Source organism: Perca fluviatilis, chromosome 10 (genome assembly GCF_010015445.1).
Source record: "Perca fluviatilis chromosome 10, GENO_Pfluv_1.0, whole genome shotgun sequence".
NCBI lineage: Eukaryota > Metazoa > Chordata > Actinopteri > Perciformes > Percidae > Perca > Perca fluviatilis.
The window spans coordinates 26,736,930-26,755,022 of NC_053121.1; the positions used below are offsets into that span (position 1 = coordinate 26,736,930).

Here is an 18,093-nt window from a genome sequence, read left to right on the forward strand (position 1 = left end):
AGTCCAAAGCCAAAAATGTTCAGTCTGCTAAGACAAGAAAAATCAGCACTTTTATTTTTTGTACAATTGAGAAGCTGAAGCTAAACTGAAACTTAAATTAAACATTTGCTTGAAAAAATACTTAAACGTTTAATCAATTAACATGCCTAATTAAAATAGTTAATTTTCTATCAATCAACTAATGGATTCATTGTTGCAGCTCTAGTTTTTACTTCACACTGTTTCAAATGTCCTAGGTGAACAAAACATATGTTCATTTTAAGCCACAAATTGTAATACATTTGATATTATGCCTTTCAATTATTGAAAGATCAGGTGTCTATGTATACAATATTTTAAAAGTATCTGGCCACCTTTTCGTCAATACAAAAACTAGCCTGTTTTTTTAACTGTGGGTACTAAGGCTAATGTTAATGTGGGGACAAACACCCACCCAGCCACCTTGCCAGGCAGGGAGCAGAACACTGAACTGACAGATAAGACCACCTGGCCCTGCCAGACTGTCAGCCTATTTATACTTTGACAATAATTTACACCAGGAGCAGAGAAACAGAGACCCAGTGTAAGGCAGCTCTGTGTGACGCTCCCATGGTGAAGTTAAAAAAAGGGCCACTGCCTTCCTTTTCCCTGTAAGGATTTCCCAGAGAAGTGAACTAATGACAATGTCCTCTGCCACTGTATGGTCCTTCAGCCAGGAGAGAAATGCCTCAATGTGTCAGGGTAACACAAATACAGTACATGACGGTTTAAACATGACCTGGATTGTATGTGTGTTTTTAAAGTGAATATATATCAATGATGTGACTTTTTTAAGGTTGTGTGGATTTGTGAGAGGATTTGAAAGCAATAAATATGACACCTGAGACATATTTTATGATGATAACTTGACATAAATAACAAATATTTTTCCCAGCTGAGAATAAAACTGTGACCTATATACATTTAATGCTACACAGGACTGCAACAAAGTCTTTGATTACGCACAAGTCCGAGTTGGTGGTGTCAGACATCACAAAAACCAACAGATCAACCAAAATCTACAAAGGACAAGCAGCAGCACATCTAGCTTAATGGCTTGCAAGTAAACGTGGGCATGTACTGAAATATACTTTGTGTCATATCTGCTCTGCAAACTCTAAATTCTAAAAGTAGTAATCTTACAATTGTGTAGTAAACCACACTGCAATTAAACCAGGCAACGAGTTGTTTAAACTCAAAATCCCCAAAGAGCTCTATTTTTTTTGCTCCTGCCGTGGTTGACATTTTCCCATTAGTGGCACAGGCTCGTAATTTGGTGGCACCAATATTTCATTTCAGAGACCGTTTCACACAGTAATGAACATGTCACCAAATGAAATTAACGTGTCACTGTGTTTAACAGATCCAATACAAGTAAAGAATTTGAATCATTCAGAAATTACATATCAGACCCATTATCACAGTTCATACAACCATAGTGACAGTTTATATGTTGCGGTTACTGAACTTGGAGTCCTTCATTCTCACCAAAATTATAAAGACTAGACAGCTGTTAGCAGCTGAGCTGATAGCTCCAACTCAACTAAGTAAAAGCACCTTAAACAAATGAAGGAAATGGCAGTCATTGCAGTAAAAGGCTTCCCCATTCAATGTGATTGAATTATAACAAAGTGCTGGGAATTGGGAATGATGGGAACGCATTGCTATGGAAATTAACTACTTTGTTGTACACCAGTACAGTGGCAATGGGGAAAAACAATTGTCCAATCACAGCCAAGTATGTAAATTGCGTGCTTAACTAAACACATACACACATTTCAGGCTTGTGAGAGGGAAGAGAGAGCCTGCTTCTTTGAGCCCACATGTATGAACAGAGAGAAGATTGATTATGTGCCAGACTATTTCTCAGCTGAGACATTTGGTTTTGGTCCACATTAAGCAAACAAGGTATGTTATTACTGAGCTTTAGAGGTGGTACATGTAGGCAGATTTTTAACTTTTGGACACAAGGTGCTATCCTGGCAGGTCAAAGTTTTTAGATGTCAACATCAGAGTAAACACAGAGGAAAAGGTAAGGATGGCGATCAGTTACGAACTATGGCTACGATCCTGACTATGTGGACAAGCAAGACCATCTCTAAGTGAGGTGAGGTAAGTGAGGAGGAATCTCTGCTGGGCGTCCTGCTAGCCAGTGTGCGGGCATTGGAAAACAAAGTGGGTGTCCTCGGTTTCCAGCGGGATGTTGGGAGCTGGGGTGTTCTTTCACTGAGACTTGGCTGGATCCTGAAGTCATGGCGCCATTCAACCAGGTGACTCTTGTCATCCCACATTCTGCTTTATAATGAATCATGCACAAGTTGAAGGAGCCGATGCCATCAGTTCCTTCAACTGGGCTAACATTTCACTGGAAATGTACCTCGTACGATTTCATGTGACAAATAAAATGCATTGATTGATTGATTAAAACAATTATAAATAAGCATACCAAAATGTACCAAGATGTTAAACTATTCCTTTAAATGTTCATTTCAAAATGGTGGAATTTCTAACAAGCAGATATCCACTTATCAAAACTTTCTCTGACTGAAGGGGAGCCTGCCCTCACATTCCTACCATATTAAAGATAGCAGCTCCAGAAACTTTGCCTAAGAGACCAAATTAAACCTTAGAGCACACTTTGGAAAAGTGTTGCAGATTTGTTAAAAATACTGAGTAAAACAACAAAAATACTGCATGTGACTTCATATTTGTTGGAAGAGAGAGCTGGAGTGTGTGTGTGTGTGTGTGTGTGTGTGTGTGTGTGTGTGTGTGTGTGTCTCAAGCTCCAGAATTCTTTTTCCAAAATACAAAAGGCTGGAGGCAGAGATGAGTCGAAGATATTGTAATTAGCTACCACCATCGCAAAAATTGCTGCTGTGGAAAATGCTAGAGAAAAAAACATTAAAAGATTTTCATGATGTGTTCTTTGAACCAACTTGTGACTGTACTACTTTTAGACTGTATGGCTTTGCCCACTTGCTTCTCATATTCTGCACTTACAATATATTCAAACAAAATAGAGATTAGCATTGGGAAGACAGCAGGCTCTAATGATGATAAAAAAAATAGGTTAGATATAAGAGTTAAAGATTAATGAACAATATTTATTAAGTTTATTATGAATTGAGACTGCACATGAGTTCCATTAACTTGGTTTGTATGTTGCTTTTGAGCGACTGTCATGAAAGTTAGGCTGTATTTGCTGATGTGAAAGGGTGCCGAGTATTCTGGCAATCACATCTGTTCTCTCTTAGATAAGAAAGAGTTAGTTTAGTACTGAGCCTGGGAAACAGGTGAAGCTAATTTACTGACTGTGTGTGTGTGTGTGCACGCACACACACATGCACACACACACACACACGCACACTTAACTCGCTTAACTCTCTTGTGACACAAGAGAGTTAAGCGAGATAGACTAAAACCTGGAGCAAAGGTGAGTGCTAATATTAGTCTGCTGCTGTGAATGGCATGTCGGTTTGGGCAAGAGGTTAACAAATGCTTTCTTTGCTCTAAAAGAAATCAGTGGCAGTTACAGCAGCTGCAATTCTATCAAATTCACACTTTTCTTAGATGCCTAGTGAACGTTACACCCAATTAGTCGAGAAAAAACTACTAGTATTGGTTTGCCTGTCAGACTTTGCAGCTTAGATACAGAAATATCGCATCTGACTCCTTGAAAGGGGTTAGACAGGATATTATCTGCTTTCTTGCTTACATTTAAAGCAACACTATGTAACTTTTCCCGCTTCGGTCCCCCTACAGGTTGGAAGCGGAATTGTCCATTACATTATATTGTCCAGTTCAACTACAGATCCGCTACCCGATCTGGCAAACTTGCATAATGTAATGTAATGGACAATTCCGCTTCCAACCTTTAGGGGGAACAAAGCGGGAAACGTTACATAGTGTTGCTTTAAAAGTCCCCAAGCAGAGGCCACCTGACCACACCTGAGACAGGGAGGTTAACTCCACCATTTCTGCATGGGAAAAAACCGCCCCCTTCAGGTGCAATTATCACCCCAATTAAAGGCTATATATACAGCCTTCCTCCCTTTGTTCAATCTTTTCCACCTCAACCATGATGTGTGCATCCTGTAGGTTGATATACTTTAATGTTGTTTTGATTGCCCCTTCATGCACACAATTTATGTTCATGTTCTGATTTATTGTTAGGCCTAAAGGAGGTTTTTGTTATCTTGTTGCAGAGTTTAAACCGCACGCACACAAGAAATTTGAAATGAACTGTATCTGCCTTCTGTCAATAAATGCTGTGCTTTAACTGCCAACCTGCTTTCACACTATTTCATACTGTTATAAATCCCTGATGAGGGCCTTGGGCAGTCAATGAGGCTCTAAATTTAAGACAAAAAAGTGGAGGTGTGTGTTATTGTTTGGTTATTTTTGATTTATTGAAAAAGAGCTCAGAGCAGTGGACCTCTACTATTACTCCCCCTACACACCTTAATGCATGCTTTCACCCTCTCACAGTATAGTATTAAAGTGTAAACCATGCAAAACAGACAGGAGATAGAAAATAGCAGTAGCAAAATGCACATAGCACTTAACAGAAAATGGCTCCATCAGAATGTTAAATGAGAAATTGACAGCGATTTGTCCTGGTCTGTAAAATGTCCGCACTACTAACTGAATAACAGGTAATATCCTCTCCATTTCACATAGACAGTAGTATCTGGGCTGCTCTCAAATGTCAAATAGCTGTTTTCAGTAATAACCAGTAAGAGGTTGACGAACAATTCTATGGCATGTGTGTTTGTGTTAAGTTGCTGTGCCGTCAAGTAAGCTGCTCTCAGCAAAAATCTAAGACAACAGCACATCAGTATTTTGAATATGATTTAGATAAAAAGAGAACAGGAAAAGCTCTTATCACATCTTACAGGCGGCTCTAGTGGGTGTTTTTAGAGACAGGATGACCAGAAACTGAAAAATATCTTGCAGTGACAAAGGATTCTTGCTGTGACGCAAAACTCAACTAACAGCGTGAAGAAAGTCCTTGCTCTAATCCAATCCTTCACCTTGGAAGTAGTTTTTTTTTATTTATTTTTTTTATAAAAGCTGCAGTGGCGGAGATTCTTCTGTGACCAGTTAAAAACGGGAGCTTTGACCTATTTGCTTCCACATTGGGTATTAAACTAGGACATAATACTGTCTGATGAGTATCACATGGACATTTGGCATCTGTAAAATTAGAATGAGGACTTAATCAGCAACAAGCTAATATATGAGTTTAGGATCCCAATAGGACTACACAATAACGCAGTACTGCCTGTTCAGTTACAATTTAACTAAAATGTTTTTTAATGCCAAATCAGAGTTTGTTTGCTCAGTAGAATGTTGTTCAGCAATCCTGACCATGCATTTTATTTTCTCCAAATTAGGTTACAATTTTAAGAGATCTTATGGTGATATGCCTTTAATTCCTACATTAAAACAGAGGCTAGATAATTATGCCATGGACAGAAAAAAAAACACTGCAGTATATTCAAATGAACAAGGCTCTAATTTGTGCATGGGCCCAAACTCGGGTACATAATCTAGTTGGGGAAAACTATTTGGCATTCAGCCAACATCTCCAGTAGTTAGTAGTTCTTAGGCCACAGGCAATTAGAGGAGATACCGCTGCTGTTATCTGCTGCTGAATCTGAAGGCAGATTCCAGTATTAATAGCCTGAGAGGCAAGCAGCACCTGAGCCTCTGGGACAACAAAGAACAGCAGATATCCTGCAAGCAAAAATACTTTAAGCACTGTTTTACCTTGCTGTACTACTTTGTAGTGAAGGACATTTCAACTTAAATTGAACCGCTTCAAATCTTTTACAAAACATAAAGACATCAAACCCTAACTACATGGCAGCTGTTTGTGTAGGCGCTCTTGGCTAACAAGAATTTACAGGTACAAGTGTCCACCTTAAAAAGAAAAAATAATAGTAAGGAACAAACTTTCCCAGCAGAATGACACTTGAGATTAACTAAAAGGACGGAAATAATTTGAACTAATCATTTAACCTGAGTTTCCGTTGTCATTGACCGGAACATAATGATGTGGACCGAAATCTAATTGTCTCCGGTCAGAATGAAATAATTCCCTCTGCACAATTTGAATTGTGTTAAAATAGGCTACAGTGATTTTCAGATCTTTTTTTCTATTAAAACAAAACAATGAACAATCATATTTTTTCATTTAGAAATTACTTTAGACTGTAGCATATGCAATAAAGGAAATACTACATGTTGCGTTCTCGCTCTGATTGAATGCAGAGGACTAGCGTAGATTTTCAACAAACGGCGACAAGCAAGCGGGAAAGTCAAAGCCCAAGCCCTGGTGAAACAGGGAAATATTGTGAATTACTTCATAACACCAAGCAGCGGCCAGTCGAACGTATATGAAGCCAAGAAATTGCCAGCGAGGACGAGTCGACGCCAGCTACAGCCCCTCCCATTAACGTGAATGCCACAGACGCACACCGAGATGCCATATGATGACAGCTCTCCGTGGTTACGGAGGCTTGACTTTCTCAACAGCCTGCGAGGTACTTCTTGGGATTACGGTAAAAATCTATCCAGAGTGGGTCATACTGGCCAAGGTAGCATGCATAAAACCCGTCTCCAGTGTGCCAGCAGAGAGAGGCTTCTCCCTGCAGATCCGCATCAAAACAGCGCAGCAAAGTCGCTTTGGGGAAGGCAGAGGCTTACACGCATCGCGAGCTGCAGAAAGACACTTATTTACAATTATTTTGATTCAAGTCCGCACCTGATAATTTTATGAGCCAGTTTGTTTATATTGTAGTTTGTATTGTTTTATTTCCTCAGCCTAGCAAATGGAAAATAGGCCTATTTTAATTCAGATCGGCACAATTATGTGAATTGTTTTAATTCTTTTGCCCACTCTGCCTGTAGCAAGTAGCCTACATTTCAATAAAAAAAAAATTTCTCTCAACAACTGGTTTCCTGCTAAAGTTCTCAGGTTAATTAAAATTGTGCTTCAGAAGTGTTACGTTTGGAAATAAAAATTGGAAATGGTGGAAATTGAACGAAATACCAAAAAAGTAAGATTGTTAAATGGTGAATTGTAAACTGACTATTTGAATTAATAACAAGAACATCACTTTAGAGACATGCTGATAAAACCTAAAGGGTCGAAGGAAAAATACATTGCATAAGGCAGTGGTGGATCACTGTCTTACTCAGATTTGAACAGAATGGATCTTGAATGCCATGGAGATTGTACCTGTGTTGTTGACATCATAGAACCGATTCTCTAAAGTACCAGGCCACTGCACTCTGGCAAAAAGGACGTTGCAGTAGTTTGGCTTCATCTTTGATCCTGCAAAACACAAATGTAGAAAATGAAGCCCACACTGCTAAAGAAAAAAAAACATTGGTTCTCAGTCAGGTTTAGAGCTTTGGAACTAAAGCACTCACCATTAAGTCAATTTTGATATAGCACATTTCAGTTTGGGACGCTAAAGTGCAGCCCAAGGCAGCTTTCACACTGACAACAGCACTGCTGCAAAAGCTCAAGCTTCTTCACTCATTTCAATGAGACCACTGCTGTGTATCAGAGGGAGATCCTATCGCAGAGGGAACATTGGTTTCTGGCCTTTTTAACCCTTGTGTTGACTTCAGGTCAAATTGACCCGTTTTCAATTTTTGTTTTATATCAGAAAATATGGGACGTAGAAATGAGCGGTGAAAATGTTTAGAGGCAAAAATGTACAATTTAAAACATTGGAAAAAGCAAAAACAAACGAACAAACAAACAAAGGCATCAAAAACGTCGAAAAAAAAAGGTTGACGGGAAGACAACACAAGGGTTAAACCAACAGCACAATGTTGGGTCATTAAACAAAACACACAGTTTTTTCCAATCAAATACATGCAAGCACACATTGGAAGTAAAATACCTTGTAGTGTGTGTGGATCTTGTAGCAATGTACTAATTTGCTGCCTAGCTGGCCAGCATTGGGATGGGGGAGAAAGTTATTACTGCTGTGATTACCTTTCCATACCTGTACAATCAGAGCTCAGAGGAATACGAGGACATAAACCACTGTCTTTGCATTTTAAACTTTTATCCTGGTTTGTTTGTATTTTGTATTTCTTTACCCTAACCCTGTGGCAAAATGTTTACACACCTACACAATCCCGTGCATTGTTTTTCCATGGTGCAGCACTGAATTCTGAAATGATGTTTACATGCACACCAATATTCCACTATTATTCCAAATATGATAATATTCCAAATTTGATACAGGTCATGTAAACAGCATATTCTGATTGGATATTCCGAATAGCATTTTCCAATTAAGACATATGGGGTATTCCGGTATTATTCGGGTTTTAGAGGCATTCTTTGGACATGTATAAAGCGCACTCAGAATGTGTCTCAATCTGGGTTTTTACTGCAGTTTACAGCCTCTTACTGGTTTACGTTCAGCTCTGTGCATTGCTACGGTTGATGTAAACAAACCAACCAGCCAACAGTTACCTGATAAGAAGGAGAAACAGAGCAACTTTTAAACATTATCAAAGACTTGGATATCAGCAGCTTTTTCAAAAAGCTGGTTAAAGGAATGAAGGAGGGACGCTGTGTTCGCACAGTCCAATGAGTCCGCCACCACTGGAAAACTGTGAAAAAAATCGTATTTTGTACGGCTGCATGTAAACGGGAATATTAGTGGAATATTCACTTTCATTAGCCAAGAAAACAGCTTAGTCGGAATATCGTCTTTTTCGGAATAAAAACTGACTAATTATGTGCATGCAAACGTAGTCAATGTTGCTGTAATCCCAGAACATTTAAGTGAGGAAGAAAAACTCAGAGGCAGCCTACCGTAGCAGACTACTGTTTGAAGAATTATCCTAAGAAAGCAAAATAAGAATCATATAACCCGAAGATGCATTACAATCCAGGCTGCTCACTAATTAGAGCCATAGAATGAATAAAACACACAGCTCTATAGGGCTCTAAAATAGGTAGGGCTATTTAATGCAGCATAAGAGAGGAGAACAACAGCCCCACAACCTGCTATAGATCCAGCACGGAGTGGATTGTTACAGGGGATTAAAAAGAAATTCTACATATTTTTCATCTTCGTCCTTGTTGCCCCATTACTGTGGTTGGATTTCCAAAGAGTGAAGGCTGGAGCGGATGTGTTTTGCATACACAGCTATATAAGATGCTTCTTCAGTCGGGATTATACAGGATGTTCAGAAATGACTTTGTATTGATAAAAGGGACTAGGGCCGCAACTAACGATTATTTTCATTGTTGATTAATTGTAATTTTCTTAAGTAATTGTTTGGTCTATGAAATGTCAGAAAATGGTGAAACATGTTGATCAGTGTTTTTCAAAGCCCAAGATGACATCCTCACATGTCTTGTTTTGTCCACAACTCAAAGATATTCACTTTACTGCCATAGAGGGGTGAAGTAACTAAAAAATGTTTTAAGATTAACATTTAAGCTGGAATCAGAGAATCTTTAAATACTTGGCGATTAATTGAATAGTTGAATACTAATCGATTCATTTTTGCAGCTCTAGAAAGGACACCCTGGAGTTGTAGTTGAATAGGAGAAATTCCGGAGGCAAATACAACAATGAGGGGATGGATAGGTGTGCTTGTTTTGCATAGAGAAACCAGGCGTGTGGTGTTATTTTTTGATCCCAGCTGATAAAGATGTAGCCTAATAATCAGACTGAAATGCCATTTAGTTTCACATTCATTTAGCCTGACACTTTGTTCATGTTAGCTGCTTTCTTGTTTTGTTTGCCCAAACCGATCAGTAGTGACTCTAGCGACCCATTTCACTTGCTGAACAAATCGTAGACGTGGGCAGAAATTTAGAGGTCTGGAGCAAGTTAATGAGGATTATTGCAAAATTCATTCTATTATTTGACATTTTCCTGCTTCCAACACACTGAAAAACTGTCTGAGCCATTCCACTGACCAGGGTCATAATACGATGACTCTTCCCCCAAGCCAAATCTCTGACTACACCCATGCCCACCCACAACCTCCTCAACATCCGGCTCACACTTGCAAAGAAACCATTAACAGTAATGAAAATCAATGGGGGTGTTAAAAGTATTGGCAGTCCAGCCCAGGAGCTGCTTTTGGTGCTGTCTTTATTAGTCTGGAAAAAGAGTGCAGGTCTCTAGCCTGCCAGCTCTAAATAGAAGTGCATTGATCAGAAGGTCAGCCCAGACTGAATCTAGCCCTTTAATTGCCTGTGTCACTCCTCATTCTCATTCTAACAGCTGTCAGTCGCCTCCCAGGTAAACCAAGGCCACCGTCACATGTGGCAGTTCATACCAAAGCAGAGGTTAAGGCTAAGACAGAATACAGGTTACACAAGAGGCAGGAAACCTTAAAATCAGAGTGAATTTTGAGAGCAAGAAAGATAACCACACACTTGTGGTTTCTCTCAGCAAATTAGGCACACTGATTAATCCGCTCATTGTTGTATTTGCCTTATGTATTTCTCATATTTGGCTACCACTCGCAGAGTATGTCCCCTTCTCAATGCAATACAGATTCCTTACAGTCCTTAATGCCATATTACAGACTACATTGCTAAGCAGTTCTCCTAAATGCCTTCAACAGTCAACTGTCTGAATCCCATTTATGGACACTTAAGTAACATTAAACTACTTCCAATAAACATTAGCTACTGAACCTCGCATAAACAAAGATTATATAAGACATACATACTGCATACACTGCATATTAAAGCAGTGTTTAAATGCAATTTACAGCATCTTTAAAATGCTGGAGAATGCATTTCCCAAATATAATTCAAACGTTTACAGTAGCAAACCAGTACATAAGCAAAAGACTGCTACTGTACTGCATGACAGAGAAAAAAGTCTGATGGACAGAGTATAGAAGGGGCAGATAAAAATGTGAGAATTTGCCAAAAGGGATTTTATATTTACGTGCCCCACCCCCCTACAAAAAAACCTTCAGGTTATAAGCCTAAACTTAAAGTCCCACCTTAAAACGCATTTGTATTACTGAACAGCTGATCTAACCATAAACAAACAAGCATGAAGAGTACGTACAGTACATGTATGTCCCTTTGACAGAGTTGGCAAAGAAGACATTCTAAATTCTAAGTTGTGAAAAATGATGAAAAGTTTGAATTCATTTTTAAAAGCAGAAGGAGAGATGGACATTTTCTTTAAATGAGAGCCAACAGCACCCAGCCTATAGTATGCCGGCAAAGCAGATCAATCCCTCATTAGGTCTAATAACTGCATTGGAAGATGAATACAGACTTACCAACCCCTCTCCTTTAACCTAATAAATTACCGGATTCCCCCCCCATGCTTCTACTGAAACCATGTATTTATATAATTCACTTATAAAAGGAAACAGTTCTTACTTTGATGAATAACATTTACTCCAATGCACCTGTGTATTATGAGGTTTCAGTATTATCCTGTTTAATAAATATAAATTATTTATAAAAATCTACATATTTTAATTTTCATTTATTGGGCAAATACACATACTCATTGGACAAGTACATCTTTCACTGAGTCACCTAATGAAACAAAAAGGATCAACATTTCTAAAAATCTATCCATCGCTGATTCCAGCGCTCCTGTGCTCTGAGGGAGGAAAACCATTCAAATCCTTTCACACATTAATCCAGATGTCTGGCTGCTTCTGACATGGAGCTCTGTCAAAATTGTATCCTGGCTTTAGAGCTGGAGTCATTTTAAATGTCTTGGCAGCTAATCAGCTGCTATCTTTCATCAAAAAGTCACAGTGAAAGGGCCAAGACTATCCTTACAAAATCTACCAGGGTAAGATTGTGTTTCAGTTGTACAGTCATTCAAAGTGTTGGTGTTTCAGAGGAGTGTTTGAGAGAAATCACATAAACGAATTCAGTGTGTGGCACATGTCTAGCAGCAAGCCTGCTACAGATTTTGTTTCTGGATGTAAAACGGGTAGATAAATAGGTTTTCTTTGTATGTTACTCATGCTGCAATCCTACAAATAAAAGCACATTAAGATAAAACCAGAAAAGACAGACAGATGGCAACGAATCAAGGGCTTCAAAATCCACCGTATCTGATTCCACTTCCCATTAGCTTGAAATATGTAGATGTCATTCATACAGGAAATGATATCCAATGGTAAAGTATGCAATGATGGTGGGACCACTTTTTGCTATAATCAAAGTCCTCACAGCTCATCACGACAACTGAAGATTTGGTTCAATCACCAAAATTATAACCCATAATCAGCACCGCCTGATTAAAAGTGTGGCTTTCATCTTTATGAAAAATATGGCCTTTTTTTTTTTTTTAAGTAACTGCCCTGTCCAAAAGCGCCAGGGTCATCCTCAGATGATCAGGTAATCAGTGAAAAACAAAGTGTAAAATACTGCCTGCAAGTGTTGTTCAGCTCATGAATTTCAAAAGTCGTTAATGTTTGGGTGTGATTAACACTGCATTTTTCCTGCACTGGATTAAAATGAAAGCACATCCACACCTCTTCTTGTCAATGTCACTGCATCTTACCGGGGTATAAAATTAATTTACTTCACACCTTTCGGAGACTTCACAAAAGATCAACGTCCATTGAGATCTGATGTGGAGATCTACCCTAAAGCTGAAAGCTACATAGCCTAAATGACTGACCACAGGGAGTGATAAAGGATATTGCACTGAGGTGGTTGGACCAATTTCAACAGCAATTCAGTCTGCCTAAGGACAAAATAGGCTTTGTATAGCAGGTGAGTGTTTAGGACTAAATGGAACCTCTATGCCCTGAAGGTATGTGTATAACCAATGCACTTCCAATGCCAATGCGTATCATATGTGTATAGTGCAAGGTTATTGTGAGATTTCCATTCATCTTCTACTTTACATAGACCTACAGCATATCCCACGTGGTACGTGGAGTATAAGAGCTCTATTTTTTTTAAGCCTCCTGGGTATGCTCTCATACTGTCATTTAAGCTAGTTTATTTTTATACCAGAAAAGTAGGTGATGTTTAAACTTGTGAAATAGATTTATTTTTAAATGCCATTTGAGTGAAGTAAAACAGAAGGTAACAAAAGACCTCTATGAGGGAGGGAACTATTATTAAGTTACTAATGTCTTCATCTGCACATTAAAGTGATGGTTCGGAGTAATTTCACCCTAGGGTCCTTTGCACCATGACCTCGAGCCAAACACCCCCCCCGGAAGCTTTTTTCACCTGGGTCTAACATTGGGAGAGTTAGCGTAGAGTAGCGTTATCAGCTGAATAGCTTAGCGCAGGGGCTAATGGATCCGAAGTGTCTCTTAACATTACCCCACTAATAATGCCCGAAATGATACCAAACGTCTACAGTAGTACAAATAGGTTATGCACTCATAAAACGATGGATTGGAAAGTTTTTAAGTACACCAGAAGTGTATGTAAATAACACTTGCCTGCTGGCTTCTGCTCTCTGCTGTTGCTGCTGCTGTTACTACCGGCAGTAAGAGTGCTTAGGGACATCTACAAATTACAACACCGAAAAGAGATGCAACAAAAATATTTATTAATTTAATGATTAAATAAGCTAATGTCTCCAAACTTACCTCAATTATAACTTGTCTCATGCTAGTTATTGTACAGCACTTACTTTAAAAAAAAAACAAGTTAAAATAATAAATATTTTTGTTGCATCTCTTTTCGGTGTTGTAATTTGTAGACGGCCCTAAGCACTCGTCTTACAGCAGCAACAACAACAGCAGCAGAGAGCAGAAGCCAGCAGGCAAGTGTTATTTACATAAACTTCTGGTGTACTTACAAACTTTCCAATCCATTGTTTTATGAGAGCATAACCTATTTGTACTACTGTAGACGTTTGGTATCATTTCGGGCATTATTAGTGGGGTAATGTTAAGAGACACTTCGGATCCATTAGCCCCTGCGCTAAGCTATTCAGCTGATAACGCTCCTCTACGCTAACTCTCCCAATGTTCGACCCAGGTGAAAAAAGCTTCTGGGGGGGTGTTTGGCTCGAGGTCATGGTGCAAAGGACCCTAGGGTGAAATTACTCCGAACCATCACTTTAACTTTGCCCTCATTTCTAACCCTGCAGTGCACATGCAGTTGTAAATAAGAAAAAATCCTGACGCTTGGAGTGATGAGAAAAACATTTTATTAAAAAAAAATAATAATAATCTCCCTTTCTGACCTTTGATTGCCATACAAAGGGAATTAATATTCTAATTTGTATCAGTCCTTTACCAGTATATTGTGTTATTTTAGGAATGAGAACTGACAGTGGGAAAATGGTTTATCTTAAAAAGTTAACCTGAGTTAACCCAATCCTGACAATTGAAATTGGGTTAAAAAAAACTGTTAGCATATTATCGACACTTGGCAGATGTACAATGCCTTTAAACCTATTCTGTAGGCTGAAACCTGCATCTGAACTTTCCAAACATTTCTGCCATAACAGTTAAGATGTAACTAACGACCCTCTTTCTATCGATATTATACAAAACACTTAGACCTAGGACACTGTATTTAATATTATTTTCATCTGTTAAAGGAAAGCTGTACCGCATGTATGTTTTCTTAATGCAATTTTCAGCAATCAAACATCAAATCAAGGCTTACTGTGCTAAGTAAGTAAGTAAGTAAGTAAGCAAATACTGTATATCCAGTTGAACTCAGCATTATGCGATACTAAAGAGTAAAAAGTCCCAATTGAATACAATACTTAATTAAATAAAAATAAAAAACAGTTAACACAATTTAAAGCCCCCATACTGGTTAAAGGCGAATGAGACATACTCTTACTTATTGTCAGGTTTTCATGATGGTGGTTGTTGTAAGCATGATATTGGAGCTTTTGTCAATAGCTCAGTTCGGTTTATAATTTTGTGTTTGACGCCAACAAAAAAATACTTCCCATGCACTAATTTATAGATTTTAAATTGCTCTTTTAACTCTTTATACTATTCTGATTGCTCACTTTGTTGTTTTGGTGGTTAGGTACTGTGAGCACAGACCCAAAATACACACAAGCTTATTGATTCGCTCAGATGGCACCCTCCCACCACCTGCCTCTTTTTTATCCGACTCCCAAATTCCCTTGAGGGTCAATAAAACATCTCATAATGAGAAATGTCACCTTTCCTCACCCGAAGTGGGACAAAAACAATTTGGTTCAGAACATGGGGAATGTTCTCAACATGGTGCCATCCACTAAGCTAAGTTTAGCAAGATAGCCTCAGGCAAGAAAGACTAGTCAGACAGATTTAGCGGATGAAATCAAAATAGTGCTGGGGCACTTTTACACAAGACACAACAAACAGTAAGGACACAGTCTCACATTTAAAACAAACAAACAAACTGAAATTGAAGAAAGAAACACCACACAAATATTACTAAGCAAAAGGTCAGTGGTGGATTGTAATAGACTGACAAGTGTTTACATTCACGTTAATGATGGGATTAGTGGAGTAATCATCTTGATGCAGTACTTCAATAACATGCAAGGACATCAGGTTGAGATCGGCTGATATTTAAGACATCTATGAGGAAAGTCACTAAAAAAAACTTTAAGCCTTTGATATAACTTTAAAATTGGATAATAATTAGTGCAGGAAACAACAGCGAATAAATACCAGGTGTGCCAGCTGATTATTCAGTTGCATTAATTAGGCTGATGTCACAGGCCTACACTGGATGTTAGGGCTTTGACTCCGAACTTCGTTATTCGAATATCATTCGAATATTTAAAAAAATGGTGATATTCGAACGAATATAAGGCAGCCCTTAATATTCGAACCTGTTATGGGCATTATTTTTTTGTAAATGTGTTTGCTTGTAAACGTTGTTTTCAGTTCAGATTCCGAGGCTTTTTCACGCATTTCCAAATGTAACCTCACGTCGCAGCAACGCACGTCTCTCGGCTGTGGCTCGGTAGCGTTGCATTCCCCCCTAATTCTCAAAGAAGGCTGGCTGGCCCAGGGCCAGGCCAGCTCAGCGGCGTCTTTCTCCCGTCGCGTTCCGCTGTCTCTCCTACCTACACCGGCCCCCGCACCTTGACCCTTCGCCCCTTTCTACCTGCCTGCTCAGTGCTGCTGCACATGAGGAGAGAGCACAGAGGGGAGGGCGGGGCTGTTCCTCAGTCACAGAACAGAAGAGAGAGGGGACTGTTTTGGGGGCCATAGGAGAGAAATACCTTGTGCGCTCGCTGGACAATACTGGCGAATTTTTTATTTTTTTTTCTTACAGAAAGTCACTGTCTTTTCTACAGAAAGTCACCAGATTTGTCTCTAGTCGCTTTTGTGAAAAAAAGTCGCTAAGGGGGTTTGAAAAGTCATTAAGTTGGCAACACTGCCCACACACACACACACACACACACACACACACACACACACACACACACACACACACACACACACAAAAACACACACACACACACACACACACACACAAGTATACACATCAGACCACTTACGTAGGCTACGGTGAAAGCTCAGAACTTCCTGTCGAAAGCATAGTGTTTGTGTTTAATCCAGGGTCTGACTTTTAATACAAAAAAAAAAAATTAAGTTTGATACCAATATAGGTCTAATTGAAGGCATTTAATGGTCAAAACAGTATTAATAAATATTCTAATATATCTGAATATTAATAAACAAACAAACTTCGAATATGATTTTGGGGCAAAAGTCAAAGCCCTACTGGATGTAGAGGAATGGCTTGTTTACGTCAGTAAATACTGGGACATCCTACTTCCTAATGAAGCATTTTTCATCAAAATATGGAAACCTTCTTTAAACAGGGGCCTAAAAGCTTCTAAGGAACAAGAGATGTGAGCGTTGAGAGCAGTGGGTGCTGACATGTTGATGTTTTATCCTGCAAACAGTTTAGGCATGTGACATGACATAAGCAGAATTAATGCAACTGAGTAATTGGTTTGCACACATGGTATTTATTAGCTGTTGTTACCTGATATGAATATTGTTTTCAAGTAAAACCAAAAGATTTAAAACTGTAACAATGCCTCTGTCCTTTTTGGGAGTAACTCTGCTTTTACTGTAGCCTATAGGATATCGTGACTTAGTTATTTTTTGGCCACAACTATGGCTGCAACTAATGCTTATTTGCATTGTATTCAGCATAAAACAATAGATGTGACATGATGTCATAACTAATGGGATAACCGTCTGCCATCTTACTGGGGTACTGTTTACAATTGCCACCAATGGGCAGAAACTTTATGGCAAGTCAGAATTGCAGGTCACATCTAATTGTTTTATATCTATGGTATACAGTTTATCACATAAACAAAGAAATGCAGCAAATCCACACGTGGGATGTTGGAAATAGAGAATTGCCATTTTTGCTTCAAAAGAATAAGCCACTTAAAAGTTTGTCAATTAACTAATGAATTAGTCGACTCAGCTCTAGAAAACAATCCAATTTAGTTTGACAGCTTAATAGCTCTACATTAAGTACACACAACCTGTATCACAGCTGACCATTAATGGTTTCCTCCAGTCTTTTGAATGTTGTGTCTGTGAAGAGCAGAGCGTTGTCTAGGACTGCTGTAGCAGGAAGGTTTGGACAGGATTTTGACAGCCTCCCCTTCAGCATGAACAAAATATTGAAGTTCAATTGTAGTCTTTACAAAAGCAGCACTCTACAGCTGTGGTACACCAGCAAAATGTCTCGCTATGATTTTATGCGTGCTATAAAAACACGTTATGCAATACAGCAGAATTGCATGTTTTTAATTAAACTGCACTATAGATCTAGACTATTTGCATGTAAACCTGCACACCTCATTAGCATTCCTAAACAAGCTTTCAGCTACTCTAACATTGCACACTGATTATCAAGGACATGACACACTTTATATGTGGGCTCTGAAAGCAGAGAAACTGCCCACCACTCACAGCAATTTCAAGTAATAAAAATATTGACCATATGGTGTTGGAAACTAAGTGGGTGTGCTGTTATGGTAATGATTTTTAATAAACTGAATTATAAATGGCAGAAGGAAACAACATATTTCACCTTGTGTCCACAAAGATGGGTCA

General features: G+C 38.8%; 1 protein-coding gene across 4 annotated transcripts in view; it reads right to left on the reverse strand.

The window, feature by feature from the left end:
* Positions 1 to 18,093, reverse strand: part of enox2 (ecto-NOX disulfide-thiol exchanger 2) — a 192,000-nt gene that overhangs the window by 159,996 nt on the left and 13,911 nt on the right. For 3 of the 4 annotated variants that reach the window (XM_039813280.1, XM_039813277.1, XM_039813279.1), the window contains exon 2: positions 7,265 to 7,360. The exons of the other annotated variant lie outside the window; for it this stretch is intronic. The gene's annotated coding sequence lies outside the window, so the exon portion shown is untranslated. The remainder of the gene's footprint in view (positions 1 to 7,264; positions 7,361 to 18,093) is intronic. 4 annotated transcript variants of the gene reach the window in all.